Source organism: Erpetoichthys calabaricus, chromosome 4, assembly GCF_900747795.2.
Source record: "Erpetoichthys calabaricus chromosome 4, fErpCal1.3, whole genome shotgun sequence".
Classification (NCBI taxonomy): Eukaryota; Metazoa; Chordata; class Cladistia; order Polypteriformes; family Polypteridae; genus Erpetoichthys; species Erpetoichthys calabaricus.
Genome location: NC_041397.2, coordinates 74,489,783 through 74,507,332, shown reverse-complemented (window position 1 = coordinate 74,507,332; position 17,550 = coordinate 74,489,783).

Here is a 17,550-nt window from a genome sequence, read left to right as displayed (position 1 = left end):
CCTCTACAATTAAGCTGTGATCTCATATCATATTCCTAAACATATACTAAGACCATACTCTTGCTTTGAGTGACTTATTAATTCAGAGCTACCTTATTGGATGATTGCCTAATTGGAATGGTATTATAGGATTTTCACATGCTTTCTATCCAGCCCTCGAATAGAACTACCTGATGTAACTCATGGAGATCTCAGCCAGGTGTGGAGCTATTCCAGAGTGACTAGTTCAAAGTCACTTCACCAAAGTTCTTGATTTACTTAACCAATGACCGCAGTCCCTCATCTTGGAGTAATAAACAAGCAGGATCTTCATTTATTTGCATACTTATTTACAATAATCAATAATCCCTCAGTTCTGCAGTCTCACTGTTCTTTCCATACTTTTAGTTCTATTAGAAAAGCTTCTTAAACTTCTCCTCTGGCAGGGTGAGGCCACCATAAAACTGACGCAAACAATGTTATAGCGAAAAATCACTTACCTTGTAGGACGCCACTGTTTCAGCCATTTTCTGGACCTTCATCCCATTCTCCAGAGCCACTAAGTCTTTTTTCTAATCATGTCGGGGTCACATAATTTATGTCGTGGAGAAAGCTTTCCTCTGTTTTCAAAGAAGGCAGTCACATAGCCCAGATGAGAAGGCAGAAAATTCACAAATGCCTCAGTCAATGGAGTGAACAATCAATTTAACAATTCACCTACTTTTTTCTTATTACATCACCATATCTAATGCATCACAACATCTGACTCTTAATATTTAGAACTTTATTACCTTATAAATCAACTAATGGTACCAGTAAACTCATATTGATTCTCCCAGTATTCTGAACACCTCTCATTAAGAGGAGTATTTTGCGGATTGTCTTATTGATCTTAGCAAAGGGGTGTATGGTCTTTCCCATCAGTTTATTCTCACTTTCTGGAAGAGTGTGTGTTACTTATTTACCTCATTCTAACTTTGAAAAATCATGTTTGTTGCTTCTGTAAGATTAGTCAGAGACTTCATGTGCTTTACCTTTAAGTAACATTTAAAGCTTTAGCTTTAAGCAACTGTCTTTTTTGTTGTCTGGGAGCATGAATACTTTAATTTGTAAATACTTTAAATTATAAAACAAAATATTTGTGTACATAAATGATTAGAAATTTTCAATAACAGGAAAACAAACAGTGATCATTTCACCAGAAGAATGGAGGCGATGACTTAGCAGAAATAAAATGTTTAATAAGAACATAGCATGCCACTGAGAGGGCCAAATATTTTATCAGGTATGCTTTAATTTAAATCTTTTTAAAGTGTTGCTAAATAACAAGGCCTAAATACTAGCCAGCAAATTAATCTAAAATACAACGACCTCACTTGCAAGGCCTCAAGAATGTACTTTGCCTATCTGAACATAAAAGTCCAAAAAGATACAACCTAGTTAATAAATAAATGGTGTTACAAAAAGAATTGCTGAAAATCATAAATACTTTATCAAAACAACAATAATCTACATATCCTAGCAAAGATGGAAATATGCAATAAATTAGACAGCAAGTGCCAAATGAAACAAAAGTAATAAGCGCTTACGATCTTATAGTGTCCTTATTGCTCTCTTTGTAGGGAATATGGCCACAACGTTGTCACACAAAAAGAGGGCCATGCTCTTTAAGATGACACCTCATTGCTGTTTGCATGTTCGATCCTAGAAGACAATGAGAGATCATCAGAAAAAAAAAAAGCAAACAACAAATGATAACATGAATAAAAGCAAGGCAAAAACACATTTAATCTGCTGACACATCTGACAGATGGCACTGGGCAGGAGACAGTCCCAACGCAGACTATTTAAACAAATAGAAAGCCAGAGTGGCAGATGGAGCGTTCCTCTACACACCAGTGAGGTAAGACATGTGCAGTTGGTGCTTTAAAGCCTGAAGGTGCAATGGGTGCCCTGGAAGTTTATTCTCTGAGGGCACTACAGTAAGAGAGTGGCTATAGAGCATGTGAGATAACTCTATCCCTGTCATCCGCAACAAAAAGTAGACAGGAACTGCCTTGCAAGCTTGGCCCTTGTAAACACACCTCAGGGTTGCCCCTGTAAATTTTATATAGGGTGTATAAACATAGCTCTCTGAGAGACTATGAGTAGCCACTGGGATAGTGATTCCACAACCACTGAGTCCAGAGTGGGAATGGGCGCAGAATGGTCTTTGAGCAAATATCATTGTTTTCTTTCAACAGTGCCATTAGCAACAATATCTGCTGATTTGACAACCACCTTTGATGTCATTTGAATCCCCAGAGGAAGATATACTGTACTAGTTTTGAAAATGAAAAAAACACCTCTTGAATTACTTAATTTCATACATGTAATAAAGCTTCAGAGAATTTACTCAGATGTTGGCACTGCATATTTTTTGCATGATACACTGTGGCTGGGCAGAGTGTGTTGTTTTAGTAAACTGAACTTGATTAAAAATGAATTATGCTCCACAGTATACTAAGAAAGACTGAACAATCTTGGAATCTGGACCCTTCGAATAGAAGTGGCTATTTAAGTGTGCAGATGTTCTTAATGCCTTCTCGGAGGTGGATCCTGTAGTAATGACTACAGCAAAATATTAACAGTTAAACACAATTTTTGTTTTACATGATATTAAAAGGGTATTTTGTTGCATTTGTTTTGCAGTGTTACAAAGTTTGTGCTGAACACAATGGCTTTTAAAGAAAACTGTGCAGCCACGGTGTATCAAGTGGTGAATTTGACAAAAGCTTTCAAGTAGAAAGGAGACAGCCAGAAATATATAGGTGAAAGAGAAAGAGAAACAGGGTTAAATTAGGTGGGGAAGAACAGAGTTTTGGTGGCAGCACTGAAAATTATGGGGCATAAATATTTCTTTGTTTTCTCTTGTTCTCTTTATAATCATACAGTCTTTGTGTGTTTTGATGACTAAGCACACTATATAAATCATTGGTATCTTGGAATTATTCTAAGTATAGAGAGATGGTATCAGTAGTACCCCTGTTCAAGTACATTATTGATCCTTGCTGTCTTAAATTTTGTGGCCCTCATTTATAACCTCCTTGAAAGTTCTAGTTAATCTTTATTACTGAAAATAAGCAACAACACTTAGGAAGACTGTACAGTAGCACAGCAAGCATATATCTTAGATTCAGAGTCTTCTTGTGACTTAGAAATATTTGTGCATCCCAGTTCAATAACTGCAGTCAGCTGTTTGCTATGCTTATAAGGAATGGTGGCATTTAGACCCTTGCAAGATAGTAACAGAGTCTTTGATTAGAATACAGTACTGAACAGGAAGCCAAGATGAATATACTCTACTGTATTTCCAGGGCACAACTATTATACTAAGGTGTCCCCCTTTATTCTTAAAAAGAACCTACTTTCCTTACTTACATTTTATATTTCACTCATTGGCTTACCTTTCATTTATTGTTTTTCTCCGGTTAGCTAAGGTATGTTCTGAATACCACCTAAGTTTTTCCTGGGTGCTTAGCTAAAATACCACTCCTTAGACACAGTCACACTTTGTCAACAGTGCCTCAATTCTCTTCTTTACACTAAATGTACACACTTTACAAGAAGAGACTTTTTTTGGCTTTTTTATTACAGAAGTTTTTGGCTGATGATCCTGTGCTACATAAAAATTTGAACTAGCTACGGGGGACTGTTTTTTGAGTTTTAGATAGTGTTGTGGTGTGAACAAATGATCATAGGATAAGGGAATGCTGGGGGTGCCAGCCAGTGACAAATTTCTTTTATTTTCAGTTAGCAAAACAGCAACTAATGGAAACTGGCAATTCACTCATGCAGGTTATAAGAAACAAAGGTCTTCCTTAATTAGGCCTAAAAGACAAGCTTCAGGGTACTCCAGCCAGGTCCACATCAGAATGTGACAACCATTTCAGTGGCTTCTCTGCCTTTATATATTGAGCACCGAAGGAGCAAAATCTTCTTTCAGTGGGGAGCCCTCAAGTGGCAGCTTCTCCAGGCTGTATCGGAAGAAGAAGACAAGGCTGTTAACGGCGGTGCCCCCTTTTGTCCTGGGTTGGTATTACTTACTTTGGGTGATCCTGAAGATGACCCTCTGGCATGCATGTGTTGATAATAGATGCCCAGTTTTCATGAAAATATTTCATGATAGTATTTTCATAATTTTGTGTGACACTTCTGTTTCTCGCTGTAATTGTTGGTCCCCAGTTACAGCTGAAGTATAATCTGAAACTCTGTCTGATGTCTTGTGGGTGTGGGTGTCTTGTGGGTGTCAAGATGGATATTGAGAACCACTTGCACCACATAGTCTTGATTTATTTCTATTAAGGGAGATTGCTTTTGTATGTATTCAATACATCAATAGTAGTTCTGCACCCTTGGTTGAAAATGCAGCTTTTTTCTTGCATTGTGCAACATCCATATTTGCTATCAAGGTGGATGTTCGCACATAAATATTAGTTAATTTTTTATAGCCTTTTTGAATTGTATGGTTTTGTTTCTATTAAAATACTTTCTTCTGCTATGATTTGCCTACCATGGGCTCTGGAGGGTTTCTTATTGACGCAATGCTTGCCTGATCTTTCTCACACTCCTTTTTCCATTTATGTTCAGTTTGCCTTTTGTCTATCTTCTCCACAAGGCTTATTCTTACCTGGACAAATCTGGCAGCACTGTGGAGATTATTGTATGTTTTTTGATTTCTCCAGCGCCTTTAATACCATCCAGCTATCCATGTTAAGGGGTAAACACATTGATATGCAGGTGGATGAGCCTATGGTGTCCTGGATAATGATCTATCTGTCAGACAGACTGCAGTTTGTGAAACTCAAGGTCTGTGTTTCGGAGCACCACAAGGAAAAGTCCTTTTCTCTTCACTCTGTACACATCAGACTTTAAATATAGCACCAGATCATGTCATTTACAGAAATTCTCAGATATTTATGCATTGTGTATGTGTATTGATAAAGGGGATGAGACAGAGTATAGGATTCAGATGGAGAATTTTGTTTCTTGGTGTAAAGACAATTATCTGCATCTTAATATCAGCAAGACAAAGGTACTAATTATTAACTTTCACTGCACCAAAGATCCTCTATGTGCGGTTACTATTCAAGGTTGAACTGGTCTTGGAACACAAAGGAGTTATATAAGAAGAGGTAGAGCAGGCTCTTCTTCTTTATAAGACTGTGTTCCTTTAATGTGGGAAGTGACATTTTTCACATATTAACTCTGATGGCCAGTGCCATTTTCTACGCTGTGGTATTCTGGGCTGATAGCATCACTTCAAGAGAGGCCGACCGAATCAAGAATCTAATTAAAAGGGCAGGCAGGAGAGAGTTAAAACATATTATGAACAATGCTGCACATCTTCTCTAACACTGAGGACTTTCATCCAAACGATAATTTGGCAGAAGTGTGTCAAGAAACATTATGCTTCACTGGGACTGTGACAGCCAAGTAAGAACTTTTCTTTCTTTTGAATTTTCTTACTTTATAGTAATTCTGGTTTATGTTCAGACTGAAACTTCTGTATATGTATTTATTCTTTTATTTATTTATTTATTTATTTATTTATTTATTTTCTTATCTACCTGTTTATATATTTATTTATTTAAATAGCTTCTGTAAAAAGCCAAATTTCCCCTTGGGGACAAATACAGGTAAAGTTCATCTATCTATCTATCTATCTATCTATCTATCTATCTATCTATCTATCTATCTATCTATCTGTCTGTCTGTCTGTCTGTCTGTCTGTCTGTCTGTCTGTCTGTCTGTCTGTCTGTCTGTCTGTCTTAGTTTGGGGGTCCATGTTGCTCAAAAGCTCCCACTGAAACAGTTTTGTGAATGCAAATGGCCCAGGTCTGCTTTAATTTACTGTTATTTTCTAACATGACAGTAGCATGCATTATTCTGTTGGTTGTGCTCATAAACAAATAATTCATAACATTTTCCACTAGTTTTTTCTCCAGCATATAATTGACTGGTTTCTGTGACTTTTACATTATCCTTATTTATGCTTGAAATGTGTGACTAAGTCATTAACGGGATATTATCTTTGATCCACATTTCAATTGAAAGTACCGTAAAAGTTTTAACCGATTTTTAAGCCATTGCCCCAATAAAAAAGTTGGTCATTTTCTTGGTTGACTGTAGCCAAGATGGAACAGTGAAGGTTCAGGCTACTGTAAATTATATTTTCAAGGCCAGTGATGGAGAAAGAGCAAATAACATGACTTGAGTCAAGATTCTGTGAAGAAGAAACAAGCCTTAAATCCTAGAAGATGCAATTACTGTTATGATGAGCTAAAGAAAGTTTGACGATATGTAATGTGAAAGAAGCCCGGACACAGACAGACACTGAGACAGCCAGATGTCCAGAACACACACGTTTAATTGCAGTTCTATTCAACACAACACAGTACACAATGCACCACAATAATGCTCACAATCCTTTCCTTTCCTTTCTTCTGCCGCCTCCACTCCTCTCTCGCAAGCTCTGTCTTCTTCCTCCCATACTCCAGCTCCTCGAATGGAGTGAGGTGGCCCCTTTTATGTTGCACCTGGATGTGCTCCAGGTGCGCCCCAATGAACCTCCTGCAGCACTTCCTGGTGTGGCGGAAATGCTGCATGGGCACCCAGAAGCACTCCAGATGTATTTGGTTCCTATTCCAGCAGCACTTCTTGGTGTGGCAGCAGTGCTGCGATCCAGGGCTCCGTGATCGTCCAGGCGCCCCCTGATGTAATCCTGGGACGCTGCCCTCATGCGCCCCGGGGAAGATATTGCCCCTCTACTGGTCCTTCCCTTCTCCAAGTGTCCTGGTGGGGCAAGGTCCCCGGTCGTCTGCCACACTAAACATAAATGTCACTGAGCGTTGCAGTCAGTTTATTTGTCGTTGTAGTGCACTTCAGTGTGATGTATACATAGAGATGACTGATATCGACATGACTCTGATATCCCAGTGACATCATGTAGGTGCTAAAACAAAGTAGTTCTTCAGATGTTTTTACAGAGATATTATTGTTTACTATAGCAGAGATCAAAGTGAGGTCAAGGAGAAACTTTGCAAAGAGATTTGTCCTACTCTTTGATGGGAAAGTATATCGTTGGTATTCAGAGTATAACAATTAAAACAAACCTTTTATCAGTTAATCAAGTTAGGGCTGTGCAATACTGATATGTGCTTAATGAAGTGCAGAGTTACCAAGATGAATACATTAATACTAATATGAATATTGTGGGTTGCTGTATAAATGCTTTTTAAAAAGTGATCTGAATATTCAATTGTAAGAATATAATGTAGATTGTCAAGTTTTATTAAGGTTATTGTTTATATATTTAAAGTCAGGAATTTATGTATACACACATGTACATGTGAAGATATTCTTTGCATCTGTGTACAGACATTTTTAAGCTGTTTTTCTTTTTCAAGTTCATAAGTCTCTTAATGACAGATCCTTATTTATGACTTCTCATATTTGTTTACAGTCACCACACAAAATTAATCATCTGTCATATAAAAAAGTATTTCTGTTTATTTTATCAAACTTTGATTCAGTAAAAATAGAGGAAATGTGAAAACATTTTGGAAAAAACACAAGATCATTTAGTATACAGAAATTCCCTGTGAATTGATGTACTGTAACTAAGAAAAAATTCAATTCCTACAAAATATGTGTGCTTTAATTGTGCAGTAAAATGAGAACAACATTCTAGAAATGTAGAAGAGCAGTGTCAAAATCAGCTATTTGTCACCTGGGCTGACCTTCACTTATACTTCAATAAATTAAAATTGATTAAAATAGACTAGAAAGGCACTAATTCTCTGATGAGTAATGTGCAAGAAGCACATTTTTGATTACAAAAATGGGTCATGAAAAAGTGAATTAAACTTCTCAAGTTATAAGACTAAATTATAAAAATCATCAATTCAGACCCTTACTTTTATGAAGTTTAAATTAATTATTCAATGTTTAAATTTAAGTGATAGAAACAATAACCATCTTATACAATGTAAAAACACACTTTAAATAATTTATTAACCTCAAATGAAGCATGCATTTATGTACCACCTTTGAGGCTGACTAAAATATCAAAATTATTAAAAAATAAACTAACGTTTTAAATTAACATTTATTTACCTAGCTCAGGAGGAATTCAAGACTTATTCATACACAAGTGCCACTTGAGCACTTACTGGCTTTGCAGCTTCATGCTACCTATATCTAAACTTGTGCTGAGAGGGTGCTTAACTTATGAAAAAGTGTCAGGACCTGGAAGTAAGTGGCAAAGAATGCAAAATTGCCAAGTCAGAGCACAGTTTCCATAGAGATCAACATTTTGTACATTTTTTATTAGCATTAGTCTATTCACAATAAAACTAAAATATATTCTCTGTAATTGAACTATTTATCAGGAGATACATTTCCTGACTTACAGCATAATTTTGTACCAACACACATTTATACATTTTGAACCCACAATCTTTCTCTTTTTATTGATTTTTAATTATTATTTGGGGCTGAGAGAAATGTTGTGAATAAAAATTCCAAAGTTTTCATTGCATGTGGGAAATAAAACTTAAAACTTCAAAATGATTGTCTGACACACTGTGGAAAAGGAAAGCTGTAATGACTTTAGTCCTCATCACCTAACAGAAGTTATTAATGCTGACATTCCAGGGGGTACATTATAATTGCAAGATGCAGGTGCTTTTACAGTATCAAGGACAAATAAATGTGTTATACAAGGATGAATCAACTAAAGGGTCCCCATAGCTTCTTAATAGCCTGCTCTTTCAGTAAAGAAGGTGTTATTGTTCTCAAATAAAATTGCAGTGGACTGAATGGTTATATAGTAGTTAGGGCTGGTGCTGCACAAATCCAGCATTCTGGATTTGAATACTGCATGTGGAGTTTAATTTTTATTTGTCTTCATGGGTTTTTGCCTTAGTTCTCTAGGTTTGCTACTCTATTGTAGGACTCATTCACGCAGACACCTTCATTCAAACTCACAACCACATTCTTAGAGAAGCTTTTTAACCTAATACTCACATCCTAGGAATGTGAAAGGAAAATTGAAATCACAGAGAAAATGTCCAGACTTCTTATAAACAGCAACTTAGTGGGGATATCATAATCAGGACTATGAGCTACTGCTTCCTCTCCTTTATTTTAGTAAAAGTATGCTTCAAGTGGAATAAAATTATAAATATAAAATAGTGTTAAGTCGCATTGTCATCCTTAGACAAATACATTTCAGATTCTTCTAATGTGTGGCAGTTTGTTTATGAAATATTGCGTATTTAGAAATATCAGGGACATTGTATAATACAACATTCAAAATAATCAGTCTTACCTAAATCATCCCTGTTCAAAAATAACATAAAGTAGATGACAGTTTGAGATGTTACAAAGCAATTTTCAAGAAGAACTACTTATTCATATTCTAAACAAAATGCTAGTTGTTTTCTCTTGGGGAGTTTAATTATTTGCTTAATAACATTAATAGCCTAACATACGATTAATATTAAATGTAATGTTTCTGAGAAAACTACACATTTAGATTAATTCTGTAATACTTCAGGCATTTGAAACTATTCAGTAATTGTTTGGTTTTAATTATTCTTTCTCTAAATATTACAAAATGTTACTTTTTAGTTAAATATAAATCACTAACTGATAAAAATATTAAATACAATGAAGGTAGCATGCATCTGAAGGGTTATGTTAGTAGGCATCTACAAGAGAAAGTAGGTAAAGGCTATTGTTGTGGTGAAAAAAACAGAAAAGACAGTCATTTTTCAATAACTTTCACCTATGTTGAAATTTTTTAAATAGTATCAGATTGCAACCTGCTTAAATAACAAGGTATAATTTCATAGAATAAAAGTATATTTTAACAAACTATACTTTATACTTTAACATTTTTTCAAACTAAATGTAAACAATTAAATAATATATATATATATATATATATATATATATATATATATAGCAAAATATGTACTCATATATTTAAATAGTAATAGTTACTCAATTAAAAACACTAGAGTATGTGCAATCTTACAATATGTTATGCAGAAAAATATTTTTCTAAATATTTATACGTTGAATGTTTTTAATATGTTTTGTTCTCTCGATAATCTATAAAAAATATAATTAAAATGAAACAATGCATTAAAATTCCTAAATAAGGGACAAATCATGTGACATGCTTCTGAAGGCCACTTAGTTCTGCATCTGCTCGTATGTTTTCCACCTTTTGCTCACCACTGACTGCCCTTGTCATCTAAACTTTTTCAAAATGTCAAATAAGTTTTAGCTTACCTTTGTGCACCTGATCATGGCTACTTTGCAAAGAAAATCCCATTCCGTCCTTAGCAGTCCAAATAAAAAAATACACCGACATGAAGGCAGTGCAGAGGAGCACTCCACCTCTCCCTTCATCTCTTCTTTTGTTGAGGAGTTGAAAAAATTTGTTGGGGACCAGGTGAACTCTTTACAGGGTATCATCCATCAGAATCATACTGAGCTGCGGGCTGATAAGAATGCTTTAAAGGGGCTGATTCCTTGGTGCTTCAAAAATGACATTGCCTCCATTATACTAACTGCTATACTGTGGAAATCACTGGCGTCAATGAGGAAGTGCAGTTGCTGTCGGCAAAGCTCACCAAGATGGGACATTGTCAGAGCTGTAATAACCTTAGACTTGGATTGATACAGAAGGAAACGATATGCTAGCTCTATTTCGTCAGCTGTGACCAAAAATTCTGTTATAGAGAGGGCACACAGGATATATAGTGCCCAGGATGACAGCTCGCTCTCCTGCCGTTATAATCTGGTTTATTAGATATCAAGACCCCCTGACAGTTATTCAAGAGTCAAGAAAATTTCAGGAGCTCTCCTTTGAAGGCCATTACATTTATTTTTATCAGCATTTCAGTGCTAAAATGGCTGCCACAAGATGGGCAATGAACATGTTGGGTGGTGGATGCGTACATGCAGCCGCTTGGGACTTTGGTAACGAGCGCCATGTACATATTAACTCTGATGCCTTGCACTGTTGGGTTAGACTTGTGTTCGCTTTTTAGACTTTGTAATACATCTTCCAGATGTCTTAGCGAGGGCATTTTCTTTCACTAGTGCTAAGAGGTGGGGACTGTGTGTGCTTTGGGATCCACTGTGCTTAGTTTAAAATTTTATGATCAGCATGCTGACTGGCTGAGGTGGTGGTTATCTGGAGCATGGGGTTATGGGTTTTATAACATGTTTGGGGTAGGGCGGGTTTTGCTGAGACATGCTTTCTGAGTTTGTGGGTGAATGGAGGATGCACGCTCCACCGGGACACATTTTTCTGTTTTTCTTCCTTTCTGCCATTACTGTTTGCTTTATTTCAGACCATGGCTAATTTAAATATAGCTTCTTGGAATGTGAGAGCCTTGTCAACACCTGAAAAAGGTCTTCTGGGACTGACTTTTTACATAGACATCACACTAATCTTGCTCTCTTAACTGAGACACATTTGTTAATGCGTGATGTGATGGGGGCTGCCTCCATTATTTCATAATGCTGTCCTAAATATTGGAGGCTGTGCAATTTTCTCTTCCCCTTGGTGTCAGACTGGGATATCTGTTCGAGGAGATTTTATCTAATGAGTTAGGGCTGAATACATTCCTTTCTGTTCGATTCAGGAATCCTATCCCTTCCACTTCCTATTTTTTCTATCTGCAGCTGAGGTTTGTGCTCAGGACATGTGGAGTTCCCCTCTTTTCCCCTGTGATATCCCATGTAGTGGGAAGTGGCCCCAGCCTACACTCTGGACATCTGATAGTTCATGAACTGAACAGGATTAGTGGAAAGATGAGACACAGACAAAAGTTGAAGGGTGAATGGTGCAAGTTTATTTACAATAGTGCTTTACAAACAAAATGCAGTAGTGTCAGGTGGGCTTTAAGACACAGTCCTTCAACACTGACACTTCAAAAATAAATAAAAATAAACAAAAAGGGAAAATATGGTGTATTTACAAAAACAGTGCACTCCTACAAAAACTACACACACACTCCAATAATTAAGGTTGTCTTCTTTTATCCCTGGCTCAAGATGTTCCTCCAGCAGGAAAGAAAAATGCACAAAAACAAGTGTATATATACAAAAAAAACAATTGCACCAAGACCAAAATCAAAAATTATCCCAGCACCAAATAAGTATATATACCTCCACCAAAAATAATCGCTAGGAGATATATAACTCTATATACAAAAAGAATATCTACAAAAGAATATATACAAAAGCTGCCAAAATTACAACTGCTCCTCCAAATAGCTCAGCAGTACTTACTCCTACCTCGCTCTTAGGTCCACTGATGACCCCTGTTGGCCGGTAACTCTTTAAATATAACCGGCAAGATTGTCCAGCCAATCTGCCAACACGTCTACCTCATGACTCCAGAAACTCCTTATTGTCAACAAAAAGAAAAAGCTGCATAGACTACAGGAGAAAGCTGGACACTTGTCAGAGGGGGACATTTTTTTTTTGTGCACTGGGTGGTTCCATTAGGCACCCATTGTTGGGACTGTGGGGTGAGAAGTTAAAAGGCTGTCTGCAGGATGTATTTATTTGCTGTACTCACCACTTTGTAGTTTATGGCTGGTTGAGATTTACAAACAATACCACGTGTGATAACAGAACTGCTGCTTCCTTGGAGGATGTCTGTATTTACCTGACTTGGAAATATTGGTTTCTAATCAGCATATCTGTACTTATTCATGATTGGTAACAATTCCTTTTTTTAACTTGTGTTTTCATTAATTGTTAAACCCAGGAAATGCAGATGTACCATTGTTTAATCTGATTGTCCATGGCAGGGACCGAATTAGATAAAAACTCCTGGCAGCAGAAGGCGAGGGAGAGAGTCCACAGGAAATGCTGCCAAGACACTCGGACAGGGCACAGGGGCTCGCAGGCAGACAAGGGTACCTGGCTGGCATGACATGAGGCCCAAGGACGGCAACATTTACTTCCAGGGTGGAAGAGACAGCTCCACAAGGAGACGGCAGTTGTGGGTCCAGCGAAAGAGGGAAGCCGCGTGACAGGACCAAGCGAAGCTGACAGACGAGGAATGAGGCGTGCCTAGGTCCCAGCCACACAAGGAGCCCAGAGTGGAAGAAAAAGGAACAACGAAGAGACGCTGACAGGGAGTCAACAATTTGACACAGCTTCTGCCGGGGAACAGAGTGCATCCATGGACAGTTGAACAATTAAGTGTAAGGGTAACACAGTGCCCAAACTGGACTCTGCACCACTAAAGGTTGTATCCTCCAATTCTTGTTTTTAACGGACTTTTAGAGGGTGGACTGTGTATTTTCCTTTTAAACGTTAACATTATACAAAGATATTGTCTGTCTGTATACCTGCATTGTTATCACTCTTTAATTTAATATTGTCTTTATCAGTATGCTACTGCTGGAGTATGTGAATTTCCCATTGGAATTAATAAAGTATCTATCTATCTATCTATCTATCTATCTATCTATCTATCTATCTATCTATCTATCTATCTATCTATCTATCTATCTATCTATCTATCTATCTATCTAACAAAAACCTGTTACAACAACCCCACTACTATCTACATGGACACCAGAACCTGGATGAAACTCCGCCTTGGACAAATATTACTGTGTACACTGCTTACGACATAGAGTCAAAACTGGGATCCTAAAGAGACAGCAAAATCTGATACAAAACATCACTATGCATGAGTAGAGAGCCATACATTCACTAAGGGAAAATGCAGAGATCATTATTAAACCAGCAGGGGGTGCCTTAGTTATTATGAACACATCTGACTATATACAGGAGACATAAAGGCAATTGTCCAATACTATGCATTATTACAAACTACAGGAAGACCCAGCAGGTCTCTACAAGAAGGAAATAAAAAAGATAGTAAGTAGCTTTCCTCTTGACATCAGGGATCATGTAAACAGTGAAATTCTTGAGAACCCCAAAATGGGATTTTTCTAAATGCTTCTTAAGATCCACAAAGAAGGGAACCCAGGAAGGCCTATACTCTCAGGAATTGGTTAACTTACAGAAAATGTTTCAGGCTGGGTGGAGCACATCCTTAAACCCCTTACCCGCAATACAACCAGCTACATCCAAGACACCACTGATTTTCTAAAAAAACTGTCTGCTAGAGGCCCCTTACCTGAGGGAACCTTACTGGGCACAATGGATGTTGAGGTACTTTACACAAACATCTCCCATGATGATGGCATATTGGCAGGTGAAACGTACCTAAAACAACATGATTTAGCCACAGTGGCAGTTATACAAATAATAAAATTCACTCTACCTGAGAAGTGACAGCTTCCACCCCAAGCATATAAGGCGCTCCATCATTTTCAGCCAAGCAATACATTACAGTCATATTTGCTCAGACTTGACAGACTGTGATAACTGCAGGAGTTTAGAAAAGATTTCATCAGACAAGGATATACTCCCAAAACAACAGATACTCCAATAAGAAGAACTATTGCCACACTCAGAGACGACCTTCTGGAATATAAAAACAAAAATATCAAGAACCACTTTTCCATTGTTGTCACCTGTGACCCACACCTTGAAGCACTTTAAAAAATGATAAAAGAACTTCAGCTAATATTATATAATAATGATGAAACTCCCCTCCTGGCATACAGCCAACCACCAAACCTGCAGCAACTAATTGTCCGAAGCTTCTTGGTGAAGCAACAGATAATGGTACATGTCCCTGCCTACAGAAAAGATTTAAAACATGTAGTTACATTTATGATACAGACCATATAGTTATACCACACTGCCGACTTGAACATCACATAAAGGGATCATTTTCCTGCAAATCACCTAATGTGGTCTGCCTAATTCTCTGTATGAAATGTCCCAACATTGCTCTCTACGTGGGAGAAACTGGACAAACACTCCACCAAAGAATGAATTTACACAGGTTCCACATTAAGCATGGCAAGAGAAATGTTCCTGTAGGAGCTCACTTCAATAGCCATGGACAATGTATGAAGGACTTTAAAGTCATAGTGCTTATGGGCAACTTCAAAACACAGCAAGCAAGAAATGAATGGGAAGTTAAACTCATGCTAAAATTTAACACGTTACAATATGGTTTAAATAGAATCAAAAGTTTAATGGCCAAATATGAGGATTGTTTACATCTCTCTGACTGACCCAGACAACTTGACTACAGATCCACATTGTATGGAAAAACTTATTAAAAACTTGTTGGACAGTTATCTTATCAAAAGATCTTGACTATATATTGTTCTCTACTCTCGCTAAATGAATCTTAGCCTGGAGAGGTATAATAATTTTTTACATCTGAGATGTCTCACTTAAAGGTTTTCCAATGCTGTATCTGTCGTAGTGTCTGTATAAACACAGGGGATTTCACTTTCTCTATTATATCTGGCCTGAATAAGCAGCCTAAGCTGCCTCGAAAGCATACCTATTGTAATCTTTTTAGTTAGCCAATAAAAGGTGTCATTTTGCTTGACTTCTCATTTCAGAATATTAAAAATTGTTCTTACAATCCTAATCACCAGCACACACAATTTAAATTTGTTCACAAACTGTACCCTACTCTCGGGAGGGTCCATCTAATAGGACTAGAATTAGATCCCCTATGTCACGTCTGTCCTCTTAAAGTCCCTAGCACTTCTGAGAATGCCCTCAGGTTACTGTCTGGCGCTATGTAGCGGAATCCTTCTCTATGATTCTTTCTTTCCTTATTCCTCTGTCCCCTCAAGTTTTTCTCCTCCTGGACCTTTCTTCTCTTCCCTCACTATGTCTTTCTCTCTCCGAGTGAAGGCTGTTAATGACTGTGACCAATTCAGCTAAATTAGTTGTAGCCTCTTGCTGGAAATATTCTACCCTTGTCTCTCCTGCTATCTGGAAGTCTTATGTCTCTACTACCCTTCACACTGCTCCATTGTCTTTGTCTTGCTCTCCCTCATAGTGTGTGTTCCACTTTATTCACTGACTCTTTTTTCCTCTTTTTTTGTGTTTTTGTCTAAATAGCAGTCTCAGATGGGGTGGGGGCCAGTGGGGGTGGGGGTGTTGTGTTTGTCCTTATATAGCTCAAAATTAATTATTTCTGTTGGCTTTCCTTGGCTGTACTCCTTTTTTTGTTATCAATAAAAATTTGATCACAAAAAAAATTCCTAAATAATACAATTTGGCATCCAATCACAAATGCTAGAACTCATGAAGAAACAAATCATGGCAGTGTAATAGAAATCATGTTGATACATCAACCTGTCAATGCAATAAGAGGCTTGATTCACTGTTATGCACACCAATACAAAAACAAAAAAAAGTTTCTTTCTTTTCCTGCAAAGACATTAAGCTAAAGCTATGGTGTTTCAGATCACAGGCACAACCATGGAACCTTGCCATTCAGGGTGTACTAGTCTGCTAGATTGGAAAATAAGCCCTCACTGTTTAGTGATTTTGGCTCTGGGGCTAGGGATCTGCACTGGCAATCGGAAGGTTGCAGGTTCGAATCCCGTAAATGCCATTAGGGACTCTGCTCTGTTGGGCCCTTGAGCAAGTCCCTTAACCTGCAATTGCTGAGCGCTTTGAGTAGTGAGAAAGCACATATCTGAGCTCCATCCAGTGAAGGTTTTGCTATATACAGTATGAATAGAAAACACTTCCATTCTATCAAAGTGCAGCTTATATGTGATGCAGAGTGTACGGTGCTCTGCATTGTTGCCCGATGGTCCAGCAGTATGCACAACAGTTTCATTCTGCAGCACAGTTCAGTTGACACGTGTCTGGAGCAAGGAGCCATACAAGACGGCTGGCTTCTCAGTAAAAGTAAAAGTTTCTCCTATAGATTAAATTGTATTTATTTGAGAGGTATAAATAGGCTAACTGTTTATATACATAGGGGACAGGGCAAACCCATTGAAGACATGACTTATGACAACCAACAGATGCCACAAAAATGTGCTTATAATAATGCACATACAACAGCAAGGGCTGTTATCGAGCGCACAAATGGAATTTTGAAGGCGCGATGGCTCTGCTTGGATACAAAGGATCGGACTCTTTTTTATATTCACCTGAAAAGGTGTGCAATTTAATATTATCCTGCTATGTTTTTGCTAAGGTTTGAATCCCATAAATGCCAATAGGGACTCTGCTCTGTTGGGCCCTTGAGCAAGGCCCTTAACCTGCAATTGCTGAGCGCTTTGAGTAATGAGAATGCGCTATATAAATGCAGAGAATTATTATTATTATTATTTTACCTACAGTAGAATGATGTTTCTGATTACTCAATATTTTGACACCTACGTTCCCATGCATGGTACAATGGTACAATAAAAGGAAACGATTTTTTTATTTTTATTTTAATATAACATTGTGGCAATAAACAGTATATTAAATAGACTCCAGCTACAGAATGCCCAAGTATTACATTATTACTTTATATGAAGATTTTTGAAACATTTTTTCATGGCTAAAAAATATCATTTCATTCTTCTTTCATTA